The following is a 12,030-nucleotide window of genomic DNA, read 5'->3' as shown; positions in this document are numbered from 1 at the left end:
GTACTATGTTCATCGTGTTTCACTGTTGTAGTCATTACAGTTGGGTTATCCTGCCGTCAGGCGGTCCTGCAGTCGGCCACAGTTCCAAAGTCTTGGTCTGGCATCGGTTGCTGTCGCCTCTTCCCTGACGTCCGTGCGCCAGGGGTATATAAGATGCAGCCGACACCATTTTCTTCAGTCTTTCTCGCTGCGCGGTGCCCGAAGCAAAAGCAGTTCGCAAGTGCCGGTCGGACGACTCCTGAGATTTTCGAAGTCGAATTTCAGAACCGAAGTCTTCAATAAAGCTAAGTATCCCGTTGGGGAAACTTTTTTTGCCTCAGACCGATGTCAGTAAAAGTTAATTGCATTTCTTGTGGGAAGCAAATACTTCATAAGGATTTTCATTCTTACTGTACTCTTACTTACTGTATTCCATGCCTAGACCCAGACCATGACGTCACTAGTCGGTTTTGTGCTAGATTTAACAAGCGCACTATTAAACGTCTGTTTGATTTGCTCGCCATTATTTTGGCTGAAGGTTCAATTATACCATGCTGTCGGAACAACCGACGACCGGAATACACAAAAAACGCAAAGACAAAGATAAGGACAGGCATCCAAGGTCCAAAACAGATGATGAAGCCTCTTCTAGGCCAGTCGCCGGCTCGCCGGTTCTCAGTGAGGCGCTTTTGCAGCCCCTGACACCCGCTACCTCAGAGCCACAGGCCACCTCCAACTCCCACGTGGAGATTACTAGGCCTCTGGAAACTCAAGGTATTGGGCCTACGGAAATTAACCCCTCAGATAGGTCCAGAGCCGCTGAGCAGGCATCGGCTTCTGAGGGTGTATTCAGACCTTCACAGATTACCATCAAATCAACAACTAAGTCTAAAACTCCATTAAAGACACAGAAACAAGTACAGCATTCACCTGGACAGGCCTCCATGCCTAAAAAGCAGATGCTCAAAATGGCCAGAGACCTAATTACTCTGATCAGGGGTTCCCATCCCCCTCCTGATAAAAGGCCTAGGCAGGATACAGACTATGATTCCTCTGACCAGGTTTCCATTTCTTCTGATTCCTCTTCAGACCAGGGATACTCTTTACCCCCTATGAGGACTCTGATGCTCAAGAATCAATCCCTTCAGCCTCTCCTCCTGAGGATTACTCTTTTGGGGAAACTTTGCATACCATGAGGGAGCATTTCCATTGGGAGAGCCAGGATTATTCAGAATCCAAGAAAAGGCTCAGATTTTCTTTTATTGCCTCAACACAGGCCCCTTGCTATTCCGCCTGTGTTGGATATTGTGGATGATGTGTTCTCAGAATCCAGTTTAACCCCTGATTCTTTACCTCCAGCACCAGTCAAGCCAGACAGGTACTACAGAGTCCTTGACTTTCACAAATTTCTTTATAAAAACCCTGCTGCTGACCCAGAAACTATTTCCCAGGGTCCCAAAGGGGTAAAGGCTTCCACTGCTAAAAATCCAGTTCCCTCTGACAGGGATTCTAGAGCATTAGGCAGATGGGGGAAGAAAGTTTACACTTCTGCAATTTTAGCAGTAAGGACTTTAAATTGCCAGTTCCACATGCTTAAATACCAACAATATTTAATGTCTCTGTTAAAACAGAAAATGCTTACAAGCTCAGAAGGTCCTGATTATAAGGAAATGCAGGATTTATTGCATGCAACTGAACAAGTGGGAAAACATACTCTGCAATGTGGTTTTGATTCTTTAGAGGCTTCTTGTAGAGCCACAGTTAAAGGATCTGTGATTCGAAGGCATGCTTGGTTAAAAGAACAAGGTTTACCTGATCATGTTAAGGCAAAATTATTGGATGCTCCTTTACAACATGATATCTTGTTTGGTGTTGAGGCAGAAGAGGTATTAAAGAAAATGGAGGATAAGACAAAATCTATGCAAACAGTGAAGGATTTCTTACAGGTACAGCCACCTCGATTTAGCAAAAATTGGCCTTCTAAAAATTGGTCCTTTCCAGTGTCAGACAGGTCAAAAAAGAGGCAGATACAAACGCCCAAGAGGCAGATCTCAGCCCCAAGGCTCGTACAGACCACGACAGTGGGGTGCTTCAACCCCAAAAGGAGGAGAAGACAAGTCACAACCTTACAGAAAACAGTCCCAATGACTCCCCCCTTCAAATGTCAAGCACTTACCTTTTGACCGCTCCCTTAGGGGGAAAACTAGCACTTTTTTCACAAAACTGGCATATAGTCACCCAAGACAGATGGGTTCTGAATATTGTGTCTCAAGGTTACAGGTTCCACTTTCACACTCTACCAAGGCCAAAAGGAATGCCAGACCTGCCACAAAATCAATGGGCAGAGGCACAAAAACAAATTACATCCCTCATGGACATGAGAGCTATTCAAAGAGTACCACAACAGGAACAAGGACAAGGATTTTACTCAAGACATTTCTTGGTCCCCAGAAAGGACAAAGCCTGGAGACCCATACTGGACCTATCAACTCTAAATACTTACCTGGAAGTTCCGAAATTCAAAATGTTGACATTACAGAAACTTCTTTCCATGCTGGGCAAGAAGGCTTGGCTTGTTACCTTAGACCTCAAAGAGGCATACCTGCATGTCCAAGTCAGACAAAATTGCAGAAGATACCTCAGATTTATAACAGGCGCAGTGCATTACCAATTCTCTGCACTGCCATTTGGCTTATCTACTGTGCCCAGGGTCTTCACAAAATGCCTGGCACCAGTAATTGCATTTTGCAGACAAAAAGGAATTCAAATATATCCCTACTTGGACGACTGTCTTATTCAAGCAGAGAGCAAGGACATTCTTCTAAAGCATCTGGCGTTTGTAAAAAGATTGCTAATTTGCCTAGGGTACACAGTAAACGAAAAGAAGTCAAACCTAGTGCCCTCACAAAAAATAATATTCCTGGGTGCCAGCCCAAATACAACGGCCCAGATGGCTTATTTCACGCCAGACAAGCAAAGACAACTGACTCAGTATTTTCAATTGATGGCAACAAAAACCCAACTCCCTGCAAGAAAAATTCTGCAGGCCTTGGGGTTCATGGCACCCTGCATACTACTACCATATGCCAGACTGCATATGAGGAAATTACAATGGTACCTAAAAAGTGTTTGGACTTAACACTGTCACAGTTTGGAAACAGTAATACCACTTATTCCCTGCCTGCAACAGGAGTTTCGATGGTGGGCACAGGCATGTCACCACAACAAGGGACAGCCTTTCACTTTACCCACAGCCAGGCAGACCCTAACAACAGATGCTTCGGATTACGCCTGGGGAGCACACATGGCAGGAAAATGTATTCATGGCAAGTGGGCCGCAGACCAAATGTATCTTCACATCAATCAAAAAGAGGCGCTATCTGTACAAAATGCCCTAACCGCTTTCAAGGACCTTCTGCATCCAGGACAGCTATTACTAAGGACGGACAACACCACAGTTATGTGGTACATAAACAAGCAAGGGGGCACCCATTCCTATCCCCTCTACAGACCAGCCATGACTTTGTGGAACACAGCACTGACCTATCAAGTTCATCTGCAAGCACAATTTCTGCCAGGAAAGAAAAATATTTTGGCAGACCATTTAAGCAGAAACATCATGGATCCTCACGAGTGGAAATTAAATCCACAAATATTCAGCATGATAACACAAAAATGGGGATGCCCCGACATAGATCTTTTTGCCTCCCCTCTGAACTGCCAACTACAGAAATTCTGCACAAGGACCTACCACTCACAAGCATGGAAAGTGGATGCTCTCTTGTTCAACTGGAAAACCCTAAAGGTTTATGCCTTCCCACCGCTGCCTCTCCTTTCAAAGGTACTCTTAAAAGCCAGACAAGAAAGGCCAAAAATTATCCTGCTTGCCCCAGACTGGCCACGCCAGCACTGGTACCCAGTCTTAAAGAATTTGGCTCGAGGCCCAGCATGGATTTTTACCTCAAATTCTTCAACTTCTGACTCAACAAAACAATCAGATCCTGCACAGCCAGCTCAAAACCTTAAACCTGGCTGCATGGCAGATTTCTTAGCCAAGCAACCGACACCTCTCTCTAAAGCTGTTATGGATGTCCTTTTGGAGGCCAGGAGACCCAGCACCAGGAAATCCTACTCAGAAAAGTGGAAGAGATTCTGTGCCTGGAACCAGGCTCAAAGCTTTGATCCTCTTGTTCCAAATATTCCTCAGATATTACAATACTTAACTGAGATGCTGGACAAAGGCCTATTCTTTTCATCCATAAAGATCTATGCCTCTGCCATCTCTGCTCATTACAACATGGATCCTCCTATTTTCTCTCCTCCATTATTAAAACAGTACCTCAGAGGGGCTAAAAACATAAGACCGTCCCGAAGAGCACCAATACCAACTTGGGACCTCAACTTTGTCATGGAAAAACTAACTTTACCTCCTTTTGAGCCAGCCAACACAGCAGAATTAAAATATGTGTTGTGGAAAACTGCTCTGCTTCTGACAACCTGAGCACGAAGAGTCTCAGAGTTACAGGCACTAATGGCAGTGGAACCTTTCATCATTTTTCATCAGGACAGGGTTTCTTTAAGAACAAACCCTACATTTGTGCCAAAGGCGGTATCCAGTGTGGCTCTTAACCAAACTATTCACTTGCCAACATTTTATCCAAATCCCCAGAATAAAAGGGAGAGACCTCTGCACTCATTGGACGTACACAGGCAGTTACGCTTCTACTTGGACAAAACAAAAGCTTTCAGGAAAACTGAGCAATTGTTTGTTGCATATGCTGCAGGATCATAGGGAAAGGCTATTTCAAAACAGACCATTTCAAATGGAAAGGACACTGTATCCGTTTCTGCTACACACAGCATGGAAAAACTGTACCTAGCCACATTAGGCCACATTCCACCAGGGCAACAGCCACTTCAACTGCCTACCTTAGAGGAGTACCTACCAAGGATATTTTGGAAGCTGCAACTTTGAGTTCAGTACACATCTTTACCAAGCATTACCACTTGACTCTACTCTAAATCCAGAGCTGGCTTTGCCACTGCAGTGCTGCAGGGGCCTCATAGCCACCCCGAATCATTTTATAGACCCAGCCGCCCAACCTCAGCTTTGGGATTCAACCCAAGTGTAATGACTGCAGCAGTGAAACACGATGAACATAGTACAGTTTTGTACCTACCATAAATGTAGATGTTCGAGTGTATTCACTGCTGCAGTCCAGGTTACCCTCCCTCCTTCCCCTCTTTCTTAGCTGGGACTTGTCTATACCTTTCTACCCTATACAACCTATGTGGTGTATTTGCTTGTAACTGAAGGTATTGTTTTTATTTTTATGTATGTTTTATTACATATGTGTACTGCCTACCTGTTTGGGGGCACCTGACATCTGGGGCAAGAAAAACTGAAAAAAATGGTGTCCGCTGCATCTTGTATACCCCTGGAGCACTGACTTCAGGGAAGTGGCGACAGCAACCGATGCCGGACCAAGACTTTGGAACTCTGGCCGACTGCAGGACCGCCTGATGGCGGGATAACCCAAGTGTAATGACTGCAGCAGTGAATACACTTGAACATCTACATTTATGGTAGGTACAAAACTGTACTTTTCTCGGTGCCTACAACTTAAGACATAGTAGATTGTACTGGAGAAAATGAGTACTTTGTAAGAAATGTTACATATCTGCATGGGAAACTGGTAGTAGTAAAAGTGAAGACCCTGTGAAATAAGCCAAAAAGTTAAAGGATTGTTTTTTGGACAGAAGTAATATAGGTTCAAAGATCAGTATTAGGCTAACCTTGCCAAATTCCCTCAAAGGTGAGAACCGAAACCTGTACCCTGGATTTTTGAAGTACCTTAACTATTTCGCCAACCCTCAACCCCAAACATATGGAACAGTTCATGAATTTGTGTGTCATCCTTGAACAGGGTCAGTGTCAATCTTCTCTGTATCATTCTAGTTTTAGTATATGTTCTTCAGGCTAGAAGGAGTAGAGAGATATGCAAGCAATCAAAGAAGGCAGATTAGATAGAAGTGATGCTAATGTAGGCTTACAGAATTACCAGTGTCAATCTAGATATTTTTTTCCCAAGCTGTCTTTGGCAATTATAAATTCAGCCAGGGTAATTTGATAGTAAATCACTGAAAATGTGGACTCAGGATAATGTTGTGGCTAGAAAAATATGAAACGAGAAACGACAAACTTTTTATTTACTGTTTGAAATAGCAGAACCAAAAAATATATTGTGCCTGTAATCAAGTTAGGATGCAAAAAATGTTGTAATTTAAAAATTTAGAAATAGTGGATGTATTTGCAACATAGCTCATAACAGCATAAATACAAAAAGTAAGGAAAGGACTTTATTTTTCCACAGTTTAAGCCGAGTACAAAAATATCAGTAAAGACCATATTGTGACAGTGAGGCATGGAGGTTAAAATGGCAGGCAGATGAGGCTTGGTTAAAATGCTGGTAGCAAACTGTTTTTATCTTCTGTCTGCTAGATGCCTGCAAGTAAGGGAGAATAGCTGTATAGCATATGACTGAAATGGGAGGTGTATTTACTATTTTGCCAGTTTTTTTTCTTTGTTCATACCAATTCGTTTTATTTTTTATGTTTATTTATTTTACATTTGTTGACTGGGATAGTCTGACTGGATACATGTCCATTTTCAGCGGAGACCCATGGAGAAAAGCTCCAAACTTACAAACAGATAAAAACAAGTAAGTTACAGTATTGGCACAAACATATTATGTTAACATACAAGTTAGTCTCACATTTCAAGCCTATGAATAATACAGTTTATATTCAGAAATATATACAAATATGTTAGTTTCTCTTATCAAACCTATAGGTGCAGCTTTTATACAGAGTATTTGCAAGGATGTTACAGTTTCTCTTTTCAAACCTTTTAATGTAAGAGGTTAGTTGCTGTGAATAAAAAATTGCAGGAATGTGGAAGTAGATAAGGCTTTAGTCAGGGTTAGAGCAAGGACATAACCAGTGAGTTTTAAAATACTAGGTTAGATTTTTTTTTAACTGATTAAGAGAGGGATTCAGAGTAAGGTCAGATGGGAGCGAGTTCCAGGTTTTGCTTACTGAATTTGCAAACAAAGATTCTCCAGGTAAGTTGTTAGCTTTAACAGATTGAACCAAAGGTTTTGTAGTGGAACGAAGTGGCCTAGCGTTTTTCTACGGATGGATAATGTTTTTAAGGGAGGGTGTTTTTTTCTGGATGGTTAATCTTGAATGCTACAGTCAGCTGATTATATTGAATTAGCCTGGGGAGTTCTAGCCATCCTAAGAGGTTTAGGTTTTGACAATGGTGTGTCCTGTAGGGAGTTTGTGGCAAACCTGGCAATTTGATTGTAGCAGCTAGAGTTTGTTGAGATCAGTTTTATTCAAGTTAGTGAGTATTGGTGAGGCATAGAGTAGAGTTGAAAGCAGATGGGTACGGGCAATGGCAGTCCTAGCCAGAGGGTGTGAAAAGGTTTGTTTTTGTATAGGTTCATAGGTTCATAGGTTCATACTAGGCTATCTGCCCGAGGGCATTTACAAGCCTAGCCCATAGTTTTGTGGCTTACGCCACCCCTTTAGTATGGGGGAACTATACCCATTATTTTGCTGTGCCTCTGTCGAGCAGTGACACTGAGGTAATCCCTGGGGTATATCTGCGATCTCCCATCCATTGGTCAAGATTTCTCTTGAACAAGGCCAGCGAGGTGCTCTGCCTCACATATACCGGGATTTTGTTCCACAGCATAGGGAGTCTTTGGGTGATGAATCTATCCCTCCAGCACGTCCTATTAATAGCCGTGTCGAGGTTTAAGTCTCCCGCCCTTGTGGCTCTGACGGATCTAGATTTTTTGAGGTGAAGCATATTCATCAAATCTGGGTTTGACATGGCCTTGTATGTCAGGCAAAGGTCACCTCTGAGCAAGCGGTAAGCGACTGAATAGAGCTGGAGTTCTTTCAGTCGGGCAGCATAGGACAGATTTTTGAGACCCTTTATCCTTTTGGTGAGGAACTTTTGTGGCCTCTCCAGCTGCTGCAAGTGTCGGGTCAGATACATTCTGAATGGGGCATTGTACTCAATCATTGGTCTGATGAGTGATGAGTATAGGGAGACTATGACCTCCCTTGATCTAGATGAGAATCCCTTCATGATAAGGTGGGCAATGTAGAAGGTCTTCCTAACTACTTTAGCTACATGGGTGTCGAATGACAGACTACTATCAACCTGGGTCCCCAGGTCCCTGATAACTTCTTCTGTGCTCAGTGGATTGCCACCTATATGGTAGCTAGGGGTAACCTTGTTTTTCCCGAAGGGTATGACTATGCATTTTTTGGCATTTAACTTTGGACCATGGCTCTGGCACCAGTTATCCGTTTCTGTGAGACCCTTCTGAAGGATATCTGTGTCAGATGTGTTTTCGACTATGGCGCCCAGTTTGCAGTCATCTGCAAACTTTGTCAGCCATAACCCTCCTGTGTTTGCTTGTACTTCGGAAAAGTAGATGCCAAACAAGAGTGGGCCCAGGACTGAGCCCTGTGGGACACCACTTGTGACAGGCTTTGAGTCTGACATGGCGCCAGCAACTCTGACCCTGTGGGTTCTGTCACTCAGCCAGTTTGCAACCCATCTTGTGATGTATGGGTTAACATTTAAGCTGATGAGTTTTTCAATGATACCCGAGTGGGGTATTGTATCAAGGCCTTCGCCAGATCGAGATAGGCTGTATGGACTGCCTTTCCCTCATCAATGGCTTTGGTGACTGTTTGAAAAAGTCAACCAAGTTTAAAAGGCATGATCTGCCTTTGACAAAGCCAAACTGGGTTGGATCCAAAGTCTGCAAATTCCCTATGTCTTTATTTATGAGGTCCATTATGATCCTCTCCATAGCTTTGCAGATAAGGCTTGTCAAGCTAATGGGCGGTAATTTCCAGGGTCGGTGGAGGCACCGCCTTTGTGAAGTGGGACCACAGTTGCAGTGCGCCACTCCTGGGTGCGTATCCAGAGGTAAGACTATGATTAAACAGCTGTCTTAGCTGTGGGTTTAATTCCTCGTTGAGTTCGTGGAGCACACAGCCGGGGACACCATCAGGTCCCATGGATGCTGTGTTTTTTGCTTTGGAGAGAGCAGTTCTCACTTGGGCGTTAGAGATGTTTGGGGGGCTGCAATCGTTTGGTATAGATATCTCTCCTTTTGGGGAGGGGAGAAGTTTGCACTGAACCTGTCAGCCAGTATGTTGGCAATGTCTGTAGGATCAGTAATCTTCACATCATTTTGAAGTAGTTCTGAGCATATCTGGGAGTTTCCTCCCAGGTTTCTAACATAGCTAAAGAAGGTCTTATGATTTGTCTTTTGAGTCTTTAGCTATTTTTCTCTCAAAATTTGCTTTGGATGATTTTATGAGAGCTCTTAGTTTTTTACTTATAGTGATCAAGGGTGTCTTACCTTTTAAGGATTTTGCTCTGTCTTGTAGTAGCTTCCTCCTTTTGTTGTAGAGTTTGTTTATGGCTGGGGTCCACCAGACTGGACGCTTGCCTTTGGTACAAAGAGTCTTTGTTTTGTTTGGGATTGCCTTATCCATGCAGTCCTGCAGATGCTGGTAGAAGGCATTTGTAAGTGATTCAGCGGCTTGAGTACTGTTTTCCGCCGGCTCGGGGGCCTTAAAGGAGACCACACTAGTCTTTAGAAGTGTGAAGTCGGCTTTCAAGAAGTTCTTTACTGTGGTCTTTTTTGTTTCAGGGGGGGGTGGGATGAGGACCTCTAGCGAGATTAGTTTGTGATCTGATCTCACCAGTGAGGGGTATACTTCCGGTGTTGAACATTGTGCTCCCATGTTCGTGATGATGAGATCAAGTATGTTTTCTCCTCTTGTGGGGATGGTGACTAGTTGTTCCATGGCATTTGAGTTTATGAATTCCAGGAACTTTTGGGCTAGGGTGTTTGGGCTTGAGTAGTGTTCCCAGTCTATATTAGGGTAATTGAAGTCACCTAGTATGATGGTGTTTGGTGATACATTTATCCCCTCTAGTGTTTTCAGGAAGGCCATGTGAGGTTCCTGAGTTTGTGAGGGTGGCCTGTAACATGCTACAATTTGCAGAGCAGTCTTGCCTATGGTTAATTGCACCTGGATGGTCTCCGATGCATCGTGCGTTGCCACCAGTCTTGAGGTGTGGGTGTCCTTGATGAATATGGATACCCCCCCTCCTTTCTTGGTATTGTCCGGATTTTGGGGCCAGAATGCATGATATGAGGTAAAACCTGATAGTGCTGGGGTGCTCTCAGGAGCCTTGAACCAGGTTTCTGTCACAGCACAGACATCGATGTTCTCCATACTGAGAAGGGCCTCGAGTGCGTGCATTTTGAGATTTAGACTTCTGGCATTGAGCAGCATTACCCTTAGTTTTTTCCTTTTTGTGTTCTAGGGTGGTAGGTTTAGAATTTGAGCCTTGCCTAAAAAGGCACTATGGGGTGGCAAGAGCCTTTGCCAATATCCGGAATCCCAGGGGTGACAGGTGCAAGCCGTCCCTTGCGAAGCAGTGTGGCTTGTCCAGCATGTCATCCCAGGCAGACAGACATTGGATCCCCTTTGAATGACACCAGAGTTTAAGCCAATTGTTAAAGCTGATCATCTTATCTCTGTATTGTGGCATCATTCTTGGTGAAGGTAGGATACTGCTCAAGGTCAGGGTCATACCTGCCTGGGCTACATAATCAGAGAGCTCCTCAATGTCTCTTTTCATGTAGTCCAGGGAGGTACGTCTCAGGTCGTTTACACCAGCGTGGACAATGACTGAGTCGTATTTGTACCTGCTGTTGAGTGACCTGAGTGCTTGCGTTATGTGGCGGATTCTAGCACCCGACAGGCAGCTTACTGTGACCTTCTCCTTACTCAGTCTGGTGAGCGGGACGTCAGTGTGTCTGACTATGGAGTCACCAATGACTAGTGTGTCTGGCATTGTGTTTGGCCTTAAGGGCTGTGACTGTTTGACACTCTGACTGTGAGGTCTATGTGTTGCAGGTGTTGTGTTCTGAGGTGGTGGTTGTTTGAGTGTCTGCTTTGGTGGCCTCTGCTGTTTTGGTAGATTTTTGATCAGAGCCTCCGAGTATGTCTTTGTGTGTTTATGTGTATGATTTGAGGTTGTGATGGTACTATGTGAGACTGGGTCTATAGTGTGTGTGGTAACCTTCTCCTCCTGACTGGTCTTGCCAGTCCTATGTTGAGAGAGCTCAGCCTCCAGTTTGGCCATATAGTTGCATCTCTCGCATGTATTTGTGTTTTGTGGGAGGAGGAGAGGGTTGTCTGTGTACATGAGGCAATTGTAACATTGCCTCAATATTCCCAGGTTCACCAGCTGAGCAGGAGAGGACACTAGCAACTGATCCCTCGAAATGCTAGAAGGAATAGACAAAAAAACTTTAAAAGAGATTCCGGGGGACGTGGGTGACCGAGAGATGGGGGTTTGCCTTTTTGGGGTACTATCTATGACAAGAGTGCTGTATCAAGGTAATAAGTACTGTAGGAGCAAGTGCTAGGTTTAACAGATAGAGAATAGTCTACTTGGAGTCAAGTAGAGATGATCTTTTTAGTTATAGGATACGCTGATTAGATCAGTAGTATAGTTCAAGGAAGGTAGTTTTAAGGGAAAATTTGAAGAGTGGACTTTAGGTAGCCCTAATAGTTTAAACCTGCTTAACCGGTGCTGCCCTAGTGTGCAACGGTAGCAGCTCACAGCTAAATCAGCTAAAGCGCGTTTAGCGTATTTTATATCAGGGGGCTGAAAGAAGCTAGGAACTGGCCCAAAACGACCAATAAACTACAAGTTGCTGGCTGAAACCTCACAAAACTGGACCAACAGGCAGCTCAATGCTTCCCACTCCCACTGGTAAGCAAGGGAACTTCCTCTCTTCCAAATTAGGTAAAGAATCAGTAACAGGAACTGCAAACAAAGCCCAGGGATCAGCAAGCTCTGAAACTGGACTATTCTAGCTCAGTAAGGCGGGAAAACAAGAGATTTTTTTTTTTTTTCAGAAAACAAGC

General features: G+C 44.0%; 1 protein-coding gene and 1 non-coding gene across 4 annotated transcripts in view; one reads left to right on the top strand and one right to left on the bottom strand.

The window, feature by feature from the left end:
- Nucleotides 1-12,030, top strand: part of NUCB2 (nucleobindin 2) — a 736,170-nt gene that overhangs the window by 111,047 nt on the left and 613,093 nt on the right. The window lies entirely within an intron of this gene.
- On the bottom strand, nucleotides 5,862-5,966 carry LOC122812504. Its single transcript, XR_006366487.1, has one exon. It is a non-coding gene; the product is annotated as a U6 spliceosomal RNA (small nuclear RNA).

Source organism: Protopterus annectens, chromosome 9.part0 (genome assembly GCF_019279795.1).
Source record: "Protopterus annectens isolate FY-2018-M chromosome 9.part0, PAN1.0, whole genome shotgun sequence".
NCBI classification, from domain to species: Eukaryota; Metazoa; Chordata; order Ceratodontiformes; family Protopteridae; genus Protopterus; species Protopterus annectens.
Note: the sequence above shows the minus strand (reverse complement) of the source record. Positions and strands in the feature narration are given on the sequence as shown.